The 17,311-nt window shown below is 41.9% G+C and overlaps 1 long non-coding RNA gene across 2 annotated transcripts in view; it reads left to right on the top strand.

Moving 5' to 3' along the window:
- The first annotated feature begins 3,598 nt into the window (after positions 1 to 3,598).
- LOC135258923 (uncharacterized) overlaps positions 3,599 to 17,311 on the top strand; it is a 29,657-nt gene continuing 15,944 nt past the window's right edge. The window contains exon 1 of one of the 2 annotated variants that reach the window (XR_010331139.1): positions 3,599 to 4,046. This is a non-coding gene — a long non-coding RNA (uncharacterized LOC135258923). Of the gene's footprint in view, positions 5,491 to 17,311 lie in introns of both variants that reach the window. The other variant, XR_010331140.1, reaches the window with a different exon arrangement.

The following is a 17,311-nucleotide window of genomic DNA, read 5'->3' as shown; positions in this document are numbered from 1 at the left end:
AGAGATCCCATGCCCGCAGTCTGGGAGAATAGGGTTTGCTTTGTTGGGAGTTCGTGTAATCCCCGCTAATTCCCCAGCAGGGCGTCTGTCAGCGGCGGGGCCTGTCCCTCTCACACGCTCACACGTTTCTGGGGGGCCTTGGTGGGGATCTCTTATTTCTTTTGTCAAGTGTGAGAAAAAAAAACGAACATTAGGGGGGGGGATAGTGTTGCAAACTCGTATTTAGTCTAATAATAAAAAACAAACAAGTATGAGAGTATAATTAAAGTTGTTATGTAAGACAAGGCATTTACCATGAGAATGATCACAACAGGTTGATTTGAAACATCGGTTACTATACTGTAGCCTACCTTTTACTAGTTATATGATATAAAAACGTAGTTGTAATTATGTTTATTATCCCCACAATAATAATGGTGGTATTGTTTATTATTATTATTATTATTATTATTATTATTATTATTAGGTTTATCGTTTTTGTCGTAATCGTTGTTATCGTTTCAAAGCTCATATTATAATAGCCCATTGTTTCAGTGTGAGCACTGCAGCTCTACTGCAGCGGCAAAACGAGTTTTCAATGATCGAAAAAAAAGACCATATTCACTTCACTGCTAAAATGGTTAAATTATGTTGTTATACAATACAACAATGTAATATAGCTACAGCCTATCTAATTTAGGCCTAAGCTTGCAGTAACTTCTTCATATGATTGAACAGCAGGAATCACCCGAGATATATAATTTCAGGGCTTAAATAGATTGATTGATCAAAATCGTATCCTATATTATCAGAATACCGTTCGAAGAGTCACGAACAGTGTGACATGTAGCCTATGTTAATTGTCATGTAAACACGCCGGGTTCTTTGAACATCCCAAGCACTGTGACTTGACCTCCCGAAATGAAATGCAATTAGCCGGTGAGTCACAGCATCGCTTGGAAGCGGCCCCGTGGGAGGAGTGAAGGATAATGACATTTCTCTTAAGTGCGTGCTCAGAACTCTGCAGGATGAGGAGAATACCGTAAATGATGGAGCACTGATCGAGATATATAGGTACGCGACGTTACATCCCTTGTCCGGTGTCAAGCGGTAAACAATTTGTGACGTCAGTAATGGTCACCGGGAACATAGGCAGTATAACCGAACAGTGCGCGGTTTTGGCATTAAAGCAGTTTGATATAAATGTAATGTTACCTAGCATGTCACTTAGGCTACTCAAAATATTTAGTAACAGAGGGAGTGTTTTTTTATATATATTATATATACAGTCGGCATTACTACTCACGAAGCAACAGAAAGCATATCAACATATTTAATACCAAAGAATAACATCTTTTGGTCACATAATTAAGGGATTCATTGTGTGATTATGTTAATATATAGGCTACATTACTTGCCCAGAATCATAATTAATTAAAATGCATGCTAGTAATACCTGTTAGAATATGTAGTTTAAAATACACATAATTATGAACAGTTAATTGGCTTGAACAGGAACCTTATCTGTGTTTATTAGTTTATTCATAACATTGGATATTACATAGCCTGTTATGTTCACTGTGAATACATCTTCTTTAACTTTCTTCTATAAGGTCTCTGAAAAAGGTAATTTTCAAAATATCCCCACCATTACCCCCACTATACTGAGATTATCTGAAATGTGATATGCGTCTTTTTTCTGACTGTGCCATGTAGTGAAATGCTTATTCATTTATTCAGACATGTTTGCCAAACCTCTTAAAACATGACTCCCACAGCCACAGGTATAAATTCTGGGATTGCTAATAATACAGCTAACACAGCCAAATGCAACCTTTCTGTTTATATTTCAAGGTTTTAGGAGCACATGGCATGTACTGGGACTTTAATTTCACTTACAATAATATGTCTTAAACAAAAGTCATATTTGATGTGCCTTCAGTTCATAAAGATATAATTTGTTTGTTGTGTATTGATTAATTGCTAATTGCACATCAGTGGGCTAATTTGCCTAATCTTCGCGGGACTTTAGACTGCGGTGGAAACGCAGACAACAATGGGCTGAAGGAACCTTTTAGTTCCTTGAAAAGTAGTTCCTGGGACTAAAAGTTCCGGGTACTTTTGGTGGAAACGTGGCTTAGGTCTGACTCAGTTTTGGGACAGTTAGGGGCTGTAATATAGTGCTAGGTCCTCCAGGGGGCAGAGGAAGTGGATCGAAGCTGTGGAAGTGAAGAAAAGAACATTCTAGCTGTCATTCAGGTGCCATGAGAATATTGTTGAAAGTCAGCCATAGGAGATAGAGATTAAAAGAGTAACGGCAAGGGAAAGAAATGGATGAGACATAAAAAAAGAGAGGGTGAGTTACGGTAGCAATTGGGTGTTCTCTTTTAATGGCTTTGGGACTTTATGTTGTACTCCAGAGGTAAACCATTGTCAAGATCCATATTTACTTTTATGTAAAAATGTAATGCATAAAATATGAAAGAGAGCGAGCCAGGGTGAGAGAGATATTATAAACTGCTCTTCATGTGTGCATGTACGGTGTGTGAGTCAATGTATTCTCCTTCTGTGTGTTAAATTTCTTTGATTTGTTGTAAAGTCAAGAACTGTCTTGCCAACTAGACATATTACTCAATATCACAGTCCACTTGAAAATGAAGTGAACTTGCTTTGTCCTTCTGTGCATTTAGGAGAATCTGAAAAATATTTGGTAGAGATTTTCACAGATATGAAATGCTCCGTTATCTTTAATAAAGTAGTAAAGCAGTGTGAAAAAACAGCATATGCAATAACACAATTTAGGTTCATGATTAAAAGCTATGTGTTTTTTCTTTTTTGTTTGTTTGTTTTTTTTTCAAAAAGTCAATAATATCAGTCACTGTATTCATCAGTCACAATTCATATGTATATAGCTCCTGATTAGTTGCTATTGGAACCATGGGTCTTTTGTTCACTGTAAAGGTAATAACTTTCTATAGCCCATCTCATTCTCTGGTAAAAGGAATGAGTCATTATTTTTTGAATTATCATCACTGAAGCCACTTGCTATGACTCATGCCTTGGGTCAGCTGACATCATGAACTCATAAACTCAATTTGAAAGATTGGAAGGAGATGATGCATTTAACATTGGTAATCTTTTAAATTAAAACAATGTGCTTCAAAATTAATTAAACGGTTTAGTCATATAGTTATTTAGAAATAGATTAGAATAATGTGAGTTCAATGCACAGATATTAGTGCTTACAAGACCAAGGGTGTTCAATTCCCATATTATAGCATTGGTTACATTACAAAGCTACTGGGAAGGTTTGCAGGCGCCCATTTAGCAGAAAAGGGACAGAATAATAAAGAGAATTCTTCTATGATTAACTCATGAATAATGCATGCATGTCGGATATAACCCCCGTTATGTTGTCTGTAATATATATGCTTTGTGTGGGTGTGGTGTTTGTGCATATAGGCTACTGTACGTGGGTGTGTGTGTGTGTGTGTGTGTGTGTTTGTGGTGGGTGGGGGGGGGGGGGGGTTGACTCACGCATGCACGCAGACGTCTGTATATTAACCAAATGAAGTCGCAGTCCATTATGCGCTGGTTTATTATAGTGCAGACTCGAAGCTGCTTGTGACATGGCTACTGTAACTGCGCAAGGTCCTGTTTCTGCTAGGAGTCACGTGGAAGGCCCCTTTAAGTTTCCATAGAGAGAGGCCCCATTGTGTCACATGATGGACACGATATAATGAAATAGCAGGAACAGAAATACGAAGTGCGCGCTGGGCAACCAAACTGTGAGAAACTACTTATCGTCTACGAAAATCTCTCACGCGCACTCGCGTCCTCCTGTTTTGAGATGTGGAACAGGACTGTTGTGAAGCGCACCTAAGTCGCCTCCCTAAACGGAGATGATACGCAGCACAGGATTGCACCTGCCTTTAGGCTTCTTTAGTATTATGTAAAAAAAAAAAAAAAAAGAAGAAAGAAAAGAAATACAATGGTCAGCTCCAAAGGGGCGTCTTTATTCCATTTGAACCGGGAAGCGGAATCCATGCCGGGCTCATAGGCTAAAGGTAAGTGAAGTTATTTATAGTAGATCATCTAGTTGACTCGCAGCTGGAGCGCTGTGTTTTGTAAGCACAGCAGGTCTGTAGTTAGCTGTCATGTTTGTTAAAATTGTTGGCTGTAAGGTGTTTCCTTTCGCAAATGTATGTTAAATACCTCTGACTGGTTTTGTGGCTTATTCGACCAGGAATTAAAATTGCGTCATATTTCTGTTGCTAAGAGAAGATTTCTTGATCTTATGCCACATGTCTGTGACACTAGAGCTTTGCCAATGTCCGCATTCCATCTTATGTTGCGCAGATAAAATTCAAAGTTGACATAAACAGCGGCGATGTGTGTCTAAACGCCATGGTTAGATTTAGATGGGTCTATTTCCGTTTAAACGTTCAGGTTTTTTAAGTGCGCAACTCTGTACAGTTGTTTTACCTCTTCACGCCCCCAAGTGCGTAGTCGCTATAATAATTGGCCTGTTATTTCACAGGACTCTTTCGTTTTAGAATGGCTACCATTGAGAATGTAAGAACCTGGTCTTGATCTGGTTGTACCTAAATGATTATTGTCTTTTAAGCTATTTAAAGATAAAGCGCCTTTCACATACTTTGCGTGATATTTATTTATTTAACCTGTATGTTTACAATCGTCATCACCATATATGAGTTTGGCTAGTTGTATTTTTTTTTGTAACCTAATTGCATTTAGGCTATTACTTTTAAAGCCGATTTCTGGCAAGCTATAGCCCCTGTCCGGAAACGTAGTCCGGCTGCGCTCTTCTCGAGAAAATCTCAGTTCTTGTTATCATACTGTCGCTCAGTCGTTAGACTATAAAATGATGCACCCAAGTAAACGATATTTGTGGTGTATTTCTCGCACTTCACTGACAGTATGTGGGTTTTGTAGCCTACGTCGACGACTTGAAGTGATATTAAGTAGTCTAATCGCCTAAAGCGTATGTGGTCTGATGCTCGACGTGTTGGTTTGCCTTTTGTAGGCTACGAAGTTACAAGTGCTTAGTTCGTAACATAATATTATCCTAGGCTACTCCTTTACATGTGCTGATTATATTTTGTGCATTTATAAATAGCTAGTGTATTCTAGTAATTTGTCGTTGATTTTTTAATTCAGATAATGTTGCAATACGGGCTGATACAGTGTTATAGGTGGGGGGCTATGCTTCCAGTCCAAATATTTATTGCAGTAGTCTAGTTGCGAAAATGTGCTAATAACTTGCGACGTCATCATATTCGTTGTGATTCGGAAAGGTATGCTACTGATCGCCAGACAGCTTTTATAGTGCGGATGTCGCGCGAGTAAAATAAATATTTCGCTCGACCATACACTAGTTTTATTGAGACTACATTACACCGAATACAACAGAGAGGAAATACAAATGGATGACCGATGACCTACTCTGGAATAAGGGGTCTGGACAGCGTCCTGCCAAGCATCCAACAAGTACGTACTTGTTAAAATGATTCCGACATGTAGCCTATAATTCATCCTGGTTTATAGTCCGCTGTTTAGAGTGGAACGCATTCTAATTGGATGATGGACAGTAGATAGTTCATGCAGCGGCAAACTGTTAAGTGTGTATAAAGTTTGATTCACTGCAAATAACATTGTAACAATATATGTTATACAAAATAAAAAATATTATATTTATTGTGCTTGTGGAATCATGTGGATTTGGATTCTGAATGAACCCTCAGATTTTGCACGGGGTTGGTGCTGAACGCCAGTGACATAAATAAGAAAATAAGAGGCTAGTGCGCTAAACGTCGAAAAACATTTGTATCGGCCGGTTTGTTGTGGCCAAACATTAAAATATGATACAATTTTGTCTGATGTCCTTTCTTGTCATCAACCAGTTAAGTGGCTTTATTTTTGTGAAATCAGTTTTGAATTATTAGTATGCATATGCAATGCATAGATGGTATGATGTGTAGGTAACGGTGTAGAATAGGTTGGGGACATTTATATGGCATGACCAACTGGTTGCGTTCAGCAACATCTTAATTAACATCTTAATTTTTTTTTTCTTTTTTCTTTTTTTTTTGCAGTAGTAAGTAAAGACCCCCGGCTTTCAGTTACACATTTTTGTGAAGATGTGGATGTGACATTATTTGGTCATCAGACCTATCCCCAAGTTTTGAAGAGTAGGGCTGACACAAGCAGCTTTTACATGTTCTGACAGCTGAGTCTAGCTTAGAGACCACTGGCATCACACTTGCACATTCTACCTTAGCATAAATTGAAACAACTCTAGTCACAAGGGATGTTGGGAAAAACTATGTGCAAATGTTTTATTTATTTTTTACCCTTCTGCTCCTATTCTCTTGTCCTTCGCCATTCATTGTTACATGAATTCATTTTGTCAAATGTCAACAGGATAAGGTTCTACTTCAAAAGGATAACCGGAGAACAGTTGGCTTTTGAAATGAAGAGTAGGATTTGTGGCTGCTTGCTATGGGGTCTTATGTGTCCTCAGCTGTGATTGATTCAGCAGGATTACCTGTTATGTAGCCTCACATTGCAAGTGTCTTGCTGTCAGCCTGCTAGAGAAATATCCCCAATGTGATATGACTGGTGATATTCAAAGAGAGTGATTGCAGATCCATGAAATAACTGATTAAATAGGTTGTTATATTGCTGGCTTTGTAAACAAATGTAGAAAAATAAGCACAAGGACCACAGGAACATACAGTTTAAAATGGTCTATATATGAGAGACTCGCTCAGTGCAACAATTCACCCATATCACAAAACTGAAAATTTTCACTAACATCCGCAGATCGACCCATGATAAGCCCACCAAAACATTTCTGGAAGAGTGTTGCAAAATGTAGCAAATTGTTCAGAGCAAACTTCTTGTTTAATCACATTTGGAAAAATGATGTATGGGAACTGCTAGTATTTTAATATATGTTACATTTTAATTTTTACATAGTTAGAAGTATATATGGTTTTTGCAAATATATATTTTACACAATATATTTACATACATTTCAAATAAATTGTGAAAATGTTTACATTTTCAAAATTTGCCACATTTTCATATTTATGTCAAGTACTGTATTTCTGCTTCACAACACTATTATATTAAAATGCATGAGAATTTTATTAAAAAATATATTGAAATACATGTTAATTTTTGTATTTCCTACATATATTACAGAGTATATTTAAATTGATTTTGAAATTCCTGCCGTGTATTTAAATGTTACTTTTCCATATGACATAGATGGAACATTCAACACATAAAACATTTTGCCAGTGGAATAAGTCCCTTTTGCTCTAGCAGCTGTGATTGGTTGACACAGCCTTCCATGCTATTCTCAGCTGTCACTGACATAGAGAGACTGCTTGTTATGAAATCGTTATATCCCTTCCTTTCTCAGTTGTAATTGATCAGAACTGACGGCTAGGGATGTACATTACATTTATGTTCCCCTTCATTTTTTAATTGACTGCCAGGAGTTTTGGATATCTCATGGCGAATGACTGGCTTGATTTGACAACTGTTTGTCAGATGCACCTGCCCCTTGACCCTTGTGTGAGCTTTATCCAGCCTCTTTACTGTGCCTACGTAACTGGCACAACTGTATACTATGCTCTGTTATTAGCTTCGCTAATACGATACACAAAGTTCCTCAAGCAGCTGAAGCTAGTAGTATGTGGTATATTTCTCCAAAATAAGTGTAGTTGCCTACTTTCAGGAGTGGGTGCTGTGTTTCACATGCGGTGAATGTCACTTATTTGCTAAGTGCAGAGAACCAATGAGTGGGAAGGCTGTGGTAGCCTAGCGAATTCTCTCACTTCCCTGATTCATTAGCTAAGGTAAGTGCCAAGTGTCTGTCTGCCCTTTTTCCCATCGATTTCTACCTGCATAACTCACTCCGACTCCTGCCCCTGTTCATACTGAGCGCTCGGTCTCTGAACAGGTGTCTCCGTTTAGTGCTGAGCTATAGCCTAAGTGTGTGTGTGAGCTGCTCCGGAGGATCAAGTTGAAAGCGTCGACCTTTCCTCCTGTTCCTACCGCGCTCAAAGTCCCTGAGCAAGTGTCTCCGCTCGGTGCATGAGCTATAAGTATCCCCCCGCCAACTTCGCTCGGTATGTGTGCGAGTCATTCCCGGAGGATCAAGTCAAAAAACACGAAACCTTTTCTCCTGCTCGTACCGTGAGCGTTCCCCAAGTGGCTGTATTCGGTGCTGAACTGTAAGTCTCCACCACCTACCTCGCTCAGTGCGTGTGTTGGACCACTCTGGAAGGAAGATCTAGCCATTGAGGCTCGTACCTTCCCTGCTCTTTGCATGGGCCCTGGGAAGTCCCCACACCTCTCCAGAGTTCCTGGTTCTGGGAATCACCCATTGATTGCAAAATGTTGTTTTTGTTTTTCTCTGCCATTGGCCTCATAGCATGTAGAGGTTTTTAGTCCATGCTGAAAACCCCTATCTGAGTAATGATGCTACTGAAAGCGCTGTGTCCCTTGGGGGTTCCTGCATGACAATTTGTGTATGTTCCCGAAAGCCTGGTAGTCCATTTCAAAATGAAAGGAAACAATGGGTTACTCACTGTTTCCTGAAAGAGGAATGGATAGCTTGGCAGCCTCCTTGTTCTCTCCCCCCCCCCCCCCCCCTCCCCCAACCACGGTTTGTAAAATAGAAAACAGTGGGCTTTTCCTGGATAAGGTGCATGTCAGTGTGAAGGCCCATGGAAAACTTCATAGACAGTTGTCTAGTTAATCCAGTTATTAGACATAGGATATCCTGACCCCTTCGAATTCTATTCCTCTTTCAGTGACCCATGGTTATGTGAGGAACGCCTTCTTGTTGTTCACATGCTATGGTGTTTCCTCTCATCTTCAGCTGTGATTGGACAGGAGGGATTGGCCCCTATGCCCTATGACAGTTCTCCAGGATATTTGAGGAGATCAGTCACATGGCCAGCCTGCAGTACCACCACGTACCTTTCTTGTGGTTTAGTAGGGAAGCTAGGCAAGTGTGGGCTTGGTTGGTACTTGGATGAGAGACTTTCTGGGTAAACCAGGTTGCTGGTGGAAGAGTTGTTGCTGGGCCGGTCGGGGCATTCTTCCCCTGGGTCCTAACATAAATCCTGTGCCCCAACACAGCGATCAGAGCTCTGTGCTGTAGGAGGTGCCATCCTTCAGATGCGAAACTAAACCAAGGTCTGCCTCACTATGGCTGTTGAAGATCCCTTGCCATTTTTTGTACGAGTAAGGGATGTCAACCCCAGTGCCTTGGTGAAATTCCTACAAAGGAACTGTACACTTGGACACATAATCACCCCCAATATCCAACTGGCTTCACAGTCCCTTGCATTCCTACCCACTTTGAGTCCCCAGGTTAGCACTGCAAGAGACTTCAGTTCTCAGTTGACCGACCTGTTTAAAGGAAGCACTGCTATTTCCCGCAGCACAGATGGGATCCAGCGTGCTTTTGTGCTATGAAAAGATTACGTAATAAAAAAATTTTGTTTCATAACTTGACTCAGAGCCAATGGTCCAGCACACTGGAGTAGATACTTGTACTCCTGCTTCATGAAATCATTAAATTAATCGGCTGTGTTTACAGGATCTTGCAGTATTTGTATGGCCCTCCAAAAAGTACCTTTAAAATAGTGAACTTAAAAGACAACCCTGTACAATCACTATCAGCATTTTCTAGAAGTTATATTATTCATGATGAAAATAAAACAAATGTTATGATAATAAGCCTAATTATTTAGATGAGATTTTAAAGAGTTTTTTTTTTTTTTTGACCATCCTGAGATCTCATATTGCTGACTAGAGGAGGGTTTGATATTGATCAGTTGGAGAATATTGGTGTATTGAAGAATGGTTAAATGTTCCATGTATGTGTCAAAAGAGAAACAGGACACTGCACTTAACATCCGGATTCAGTATGTTGCAGGGTTGGTGACTGAGAGGACACTTGTTTGCGTTCTTTACATTGTGGCTAATTACATATATTAACTCACTTCAATACATCACCCCACCACCAACCTAGTGAAGCCAACATTCCTACCCACTGCGACACGCCCACAAAACATCTCCCCAAGAGGGTCGCTAACACGGCAAAGTGTTTACAGTGAACTTCCTGTTCAATAGACAGAACTTTCAAAACAAAACGGAATGTTCTCGCTATTGAATGAGCCCTGTGTTTGTTGTGCAATTAACACAGTATTTACATTCTAACCAATCACCGGCGCAACTGTTTAGCAGGCTGCCAATCAGAAGTGTACTTGAATATCCAAACAGTAGAGACACGCTATGTTAGAACTTTTTTCCCTCTGCAGTCTCATTTCCCCTTCATTTGTACAATCGTATACATGCTGCAGTGCTTATCCTATAATTTCATGTGTAGCTGTTTTTGTCATTGTATTGGCCAATGTTATGCTGTATTGTGTTCTAGAGAGAAAACTGACCCAAGAACATCGCTAGGGCACACATGATTTCATTGCTGACTGTAAATACTATCAAACTATATTTTAGTTTTTAAATGTTCACCTTGATGTCTTATAGGTTAGGTACATACGTATATATTGAGCCACTCAAAAGTGTTCCACCGAATTTTGGTTGGTCTATCAATTTTTGTGCCCCTCTCATCACAACAAACAACAAACTGATTTCCAAACATAGCCGGTACTGTGCTGTACAATTAGTTCAGAGGCATTTTTTTGTAGCCCACAGACGATGAAAAACAGATTGCCAGTCTCATGCGTCACAATGACCGTGCTGTCACTTAGCATTGCTGTTGTTAGCAGGAAGAGGATTTAGCCTTTCAGCAAAGTGTGGGGTTTAAAAACCTTACTTCTGCTTATCGGTGTCTGATGCATTGCACTATTTTCTGACGGTGTGTCGTTGAAGAAATAAATTCAAAATAAAGAGGGACTGTTGACACATTTAAGTTGTTGCCCCGGCAGCAATGCCAAGTTGAAGCAAAAGATTGAGGATGAAAACAGTCCAGTTGCACACATTGTATTACACGAAGCATCTGTTTTTATTATTTCAGTCCCGTAAGTCCCATACAGACCACAACTTTATTTTTCCCAAATGTCAGTTTTTCTTGTTAAAAGGAAAGTAAATGAAAATAAGAAGGCTGCTCCCCTTCCTCTTGCATTATATGGTTGATAGCCCTTGTTTCCTTCATGTTGAGGAGTTTTACCACTGCTGGATGTATCAAAAGCACCTTGGTCTGTAATGTTTGTGTTTTATTTTAATCCCTGGATAGACCCTTTAAGTTGGAGAGATACAATAATAGCTGTGTAAGAAATGCAGAGGTTTTCCTCATGATGTACAGATCAAAAGGCTGTTCAAAAGAAAATAGCTCTAATTGAGGTCAGTGGTTTTACACTTTTGTTGAATTTCCTGTGCGGCTGTACGTGTGTGTTCACTAGCGTGTGTGTGTGTCTCGGCAATGTGGCAGCATTTCTTTGAAAAGACAGCTGTAAAACACGCATTTCCTTTGCGCTGGTGAGCTTCATGCATGCCACGTGACTGTGTTTACATTTCACCACTAATGTCGAAAAGGAAGCGAGCAGCGACGCGTGAACGTCGTGCAGAGAGAGAGAGCTGCAGCCAAAGAAAGAGAGAGACTCTTGAGTCGAGACTCAAAGAGAGACCCAGTGAAGGAGAGAGAGAGAGAGAGAGAGAGAGAGAGAGAGAGAGAGAGAGATTCGGCGAAGGAAAAGAAGCAGATTTAGCATTGAGGCTAACTCGTGTGGAAGAGGAATCTGTCTGAGAAATGACCCGGGTGGTGGGCGCTGACAATGCTGCAAATGAGAAAGAACAGGATGTTCAGTTCCTCCGTTCAGCCTCCATCTTTGGCCCCCTCGGTGGAGTTGTTAAAATGGCTTAATGTGGCAATGATGGACCATACGTGTAGCGTGCAGTAGCGAGCCCTCGGTTCCGGCGTCGCTGGGGCTGAAAGGTTGCATGAAATATGGTTACTGTAAAAATTACCATGAAACCCAGTGTGTAAACCTATTTTCTGCATTTCCTGGGGCCTTAATTGGGCGATAACTGAAAGGAGTATCATGAAATATACGGCAATTCTGTGGGGCTTTCCTCAACAGGCCACCTCAGCCGTGGAGGAAGGTGATTTTTGACCGATTCCTACTGTATAATTTCAGTAGATTGCTTCCTGTCCGCCATTTTCAGAGACCTTTGAATTCTCACCAGGAAACCAAACCTTTCGGCTAAAAAAAAAAAAAAAAAAAAAAAACCAAGCATTGTACGTTAACTTCCGAAGCTGTTGCTTATTCTCGTGGTTCGGAAAGAGAAAAACGGTCTCGAATATTGTGCGTCGTTCACATCAGTAACACCGACATTCTGCTCCTGGGTGTCAGCTGAAGAGCAGGTGGCACGTCTTTGCTAATCGACGTCTCTCGGCCAGGAGACCCGAGTCACGCACCGTAAGCAGAGTTAAAGCCCCGCGGCAAAAGTGATACAGCAGTATAGCCATCCAAAAACCTCCTGTTGCGGAGGGCCTGTTGTGCTACGGTGTGTGTATTTATAGCTGGCCTGCATAGCAGCACTGTTCTGTGCTTGCTCTGCGGTGCTTAGCAGTCTGTGTTAGCATGCTGCGCTGGTGGACCGTCCGTCCTCCTGCTGCGATCTAACAGCGCCTCAGCCCCAGCCAAGGTTCTCTTCCTGGGCAAGGTCTGGGAGGGAATCCCAGAAGTGAGCCACCTCATCTTTACTCACTCAGCTGAGTCGAAAGGGACGGCCACAGCTGTGTAATTTCGTTATTAATGAACGGATTTAATGTGAAAACCCCCTGCGGGAATTGCGGGGAATTCACTAATGCTAGTCTGGGAGAATCATGATTCAAATATGGACAGATTTTCTTTTTTTTTTTTTAAATGTCTGTATTGAGAGGGACAGAAGAGCATCAAGGTTAGCTGTTCGCAGGCAGTGTCCCCTCTGTCCCTCAGGGTGAAGTGTGGGTTGAGAAAGGGTGGTGCTGAGGGAGGTAGGTGCTCCGATGGATCTCCCTCACGCCAAACGCAAGACAAAGTACGCTCTGTCTCTTACCCCGAATAGCTGCAGACTTTCTCCTGGGGCTGAGCCCATGAGCTCCAGTCCTCGCCATGTTCTTGGTTTCTGTATCCGTGCTTTTGTATATTATGTAACTATATAAAGGAAAAGAACTTCCAGGTTTTCTTATTGATGTTTGGAACCCCGTGTTACCATCGGGTGGAGAATTTGGGATGGAGTAGCTGCAGGTTTCAGTGATGGGTAATGTGGCATCACCTGCTTCTCGTTAAACGCAGTCACGTATTGATATTGTTATTGCAATGCCCATGGGCAAGTGCGTCAAGGGCAATCGCATGCATAAGCTTCGGGGCCGTGTTACACAGAACCTAAAAGTAGGTATGCACTTGTCTGTTATGAGTGTGATGTATCATGACGATGCTTAACGAAGTGATATTCAGGGTGGAGTGCGGGAAGGGGGGAAGGGGGGGGGGGGTCGTATGCTTTGTTGATATGGCCAGACTGTGGTGTACTAATGCAGAATTAAGAAAAGACTTGTCTTTTTGGTTGAAGTACACCTTTAAGGCAAAGGCGAAGGCTTCGGCCCAGAGACTCCACTTCCAGAGAAACGAGAAGTGGTTACGCGGGCCTTTGGCTGGAGCCCAAAGCACCCTGCCTGTTAAGAGACAGCAGCTGCAGCTTCGGTAATTGCTGGGGCTCGGATAAAATATCGTGTTATTTTGCATGTATTTCAGTCCTCTACCAGCGAGGGGTCGATTGAGCCCCTATTTCAGGCCACAGCAATCATCTCGGCTAATCATTTAATTGCCACTTAATCAGACACGTAAGAAGAACGACGGTTCAGCGTTTGTGTCCATTGACACTTGTGTCTGTCGTGTATCAGACTCAGTGAAATGCATTAGACAGTGTAGCTCAAAATTAACTTAGAATGTCTGTCACGATAATGTAAAACAGTTTCTCTCTAAATAGATGGGAAATTGATTTTGAAATGTGCAACCTGTTCTACTGTGTTAAGAATATTATGCAGTGAAATACACCGTGGTAGGGGCTCAAAAATAAATCTGGGACATCTGTGAATATCGAACTTTAAAGTAAAGGCGAAAAGTCCAAAGTTCTACGTTTCATAGTTGAATGTCAGGTTATTTACTTTCTCTTCTTTCTCTTCCATATTTGCATGGATGTGAAACCCTGCCCATCAGAAGACACATTTTTACGCTGTTGATCCAAAGACATTTGTCCATTTTCCTCAAAACTTGAATTGGATCAAGTGGAAAGTTTTCTACATCAAGACTTATTTACGTTGATCGATTGTAATCAGTTTTTCTTACATTTTTAATACATTGTGTGTTTTAATACATTGCTGGTTTATTGTTTTGACCTTGCTGTGAACCTGTTGTGTTGAACATGTTCACTATGCATTTGTTCGCTATTGTTATTGTAGATTATGTGAATTCTGGGCCCAGTTCCATGAAGCACGATTACTACTGAGTTAGCAGGATGACTGCACCAAGTAAAACCCGGAACCCCTCCCAAATCTGGAACATGGACTGAAGTAAAAAGAGCTGTTCCGGGTTTTACCCAGGGCAGTTATCCAGTTAACTCAGTAACCCTGCTTCGTGAAATACCCCCCAGCCCTCCTGGACTGTCAAACTACTGGATGAGGTCAATCAGACTCTTACATGTAATACAAGAAGAAACAAAACGTCTTTCACAATACCCTAAGCTCCTCTAATGTCCATCTCCATCTTGACAATCTTTGAATAAAACTGATGTATTTCAGATTGTATTCTGAAGCTGAATACCAGGTGAATCCCCATCAAGTTCATTTTCTAGTGCACGGTTCAAGGAGTGCAGTTTTACTGGCAGAGAATGAAAACGTATCTCTCAGATGCAGTGTATACCTGTATTTTACTACTAGGACAATGTTTTATGTTTACCATATTCTTCAGAAATGCACACACATTTGGTTGATCCATATTTTTAAGAATGTTGTTTGCATGGACCAGCGCCTCTTAAATTATGATTACCTGGCACCTCCCACTGCTCTTTTCCCTTAAGCGTTTTGGCAGCTATTCTGCTCTTCCCAGTGAACACAAAATGTTCTCACAATTTTACTGGAATGTTTTGTCAACGTTATAACATTACCACTACATGCCTGCAACGTTCTGAGAACGTTTTGTTAGCTGGGATTACCTGTTTCTGTTTCAGGCTGTTATTTGTGTGTGTGTGTGTGTGTGTGTGTGTGTGTGTGTTCGTGTTCTGCGTCTTTAAATGCTGATCTATTCTAATCTTTGTTCTGTGGCCTAAAGATAAGCTGCAAGATATACAAAAAAAAAGAAAGAAAGAAATCCGTCAACCCGCACTGTACAAGTAGGACGTTGTTTTGCTCCGTCATTGGTCTTGGTGTTGTTTGTGTGGCTGCGTTTCATTTCCTCCAGACTTATCCATAACAGCACCATGTTATTGTTTTGCACATCGTATAAACAGTCGCTTGTTGTATAATTGATCACATGGCTTTGCTTACTGCCAAATTATCGCTGAACTCCGGAGTGCCTGCACCAGCACCGAGACCTCACGTCTCTTCCCCTCTCACTTGAATAACGTTACACTGGCAGCCCTTTTCTTAGAAGGAAGTCTCTCGTTCGTCCCGGCTGTGCACCTTCTCCACCCTAGCACCCCAGTGGTGGAACAAGCTCCCCATTCCCTCCCCATTTTCCGTCATGGTCTGAAGACTCATCTCTTCAGGCTCTACCATAACTAACTTCAACACTACACTCTTGTGCAGGGCTACCCCCCAATCTAGAATCACTTTCATGTAACACTTGTATCTTGCATCTTTTGTATTTGTTTGTTAAATGTAAATTCTAAATTCGACAGTTTTGGGATGCTGTTTGTCTCTCTCTCACAGGAGAGGTGTGGTCTGTGACTGACAGTCTGCGTTGCGTTTCGGGGGGGGGGGGGGAAGTAACATGTCCGCCGGTTGATCTCTTGCATCGTCAGACCCAGCGGGCGGCGCGGCGCGGCGCGGAGCGGATCCCAGCCGCTGCAGGGCGGGGTCAGCGCCCGGGTAGTAAACATCGGCGTGGCATCGCCTTTCCTGCCCGCGCTGTCTGCTGATCTCAGGCTCCGCCCACTCCCCACAGCCTTTCGGCTGTTAGCACGGGACGCCGAGCTCTGGTATCCGTTACATAACCGTCTGCTCGCTTTATCGCATACATGTCGCGTGACGTGGATTCTGTCCGGCCGTTTGCGGTACGGTACGCCTTTAAATGCAAACATCCGCACGGCGCACGGAGGAGGTCCAGGTTGGCGGTTTCTGGTTTCTGGACTGGGGCTGTCTGTTCGTTCCTCCGTGTGGGGTTTTATCCCGTGCTTTGCTTCATGTTTATCGCCTGGCCATTTCTATCTGGTCTGCACCTCTTCAAACACACATCTTTTCCCACCTCCACCTGGAACATTTTAACGTAGCTATGGTAACGCGGTGATATTACGAGATTAACCCCGTGAACGCTGCAATCTCGCATCGTGCAAAAAAAGGCGTCTTCTCACAGCAATGCCGTGTGTTCAGATGTGCTGCCCTATGCAGTAATGAGGTCAGACCTGCTGTTTGCACAGTTTTGCTTGTGCAGAGGATGGCTCCCTGTGTCGGGCTGGTCAGGATCGTTCGTGTTTGCTGGCCCGGCTAAATGACTGTCGCCTTGCCAATGCATTCCCATCACTGCGGCTTCTACTTGGCCACAAGCAGCTTTTGCATAACACTGCGAGCGTTATGCAATAGCCTTCACTCTTACATGGCACTGCAGTGGAACATTAGTGGACACTAAAATTGAGGATATTCGGAACTAGCAGGTGCTGTGTAACGTGCAGTAGTGTGCCTTTGCTGATATATTTTCTTGTTTAAACAAAATGGACATGTGGATGTGGTGTTCTCGATGGTATTAATCAAAGACCTATAAAATCACACCAGATGTTAGGCTGTCGTTGCAAGTTAAACATTCCCTTTTGTGCCAAGTTATAGATCAGATAGTTGATTGTGCTGGAATAATAACAGATACAGGTTTGATGGGTGCCATGTCTTAAGATTTTTGAACCTTCCCTCCTCTCTCTCATTTTGTGTGTGGCACTGTGGGAGATGTAGCCATTTTGGGTTGTGATGTTCTGCCTTCATCCATCAGGAATACAGAATTGTAGGAGATGGAGTCGGGTCGAGACACAGATGCACCTCACCTTTCCCTCTGCATTTTAATCAGGAACAGACTTG

The sequence above is a fragment of the Anguilla rostrata genome, chromosome 7, assembly GCF_018555375.3.
Source record: "Anguilla rostrata isolate EN2019 chromosome 7, ASM1855537v3, whole genome shotgun sequence".
NCBI classification, from domain to species: Eukaryota; Metazoa; Chordata; class Actinopteri; order Anguilliformes; family Anguillidae; genus Anguilla; species Anguilla rostrata.
The sequence above is the reverse complement of the archived record's forward strand: the minus strand, read 5'-3'. Positions and strand labels throughout refer to the sequence as shown.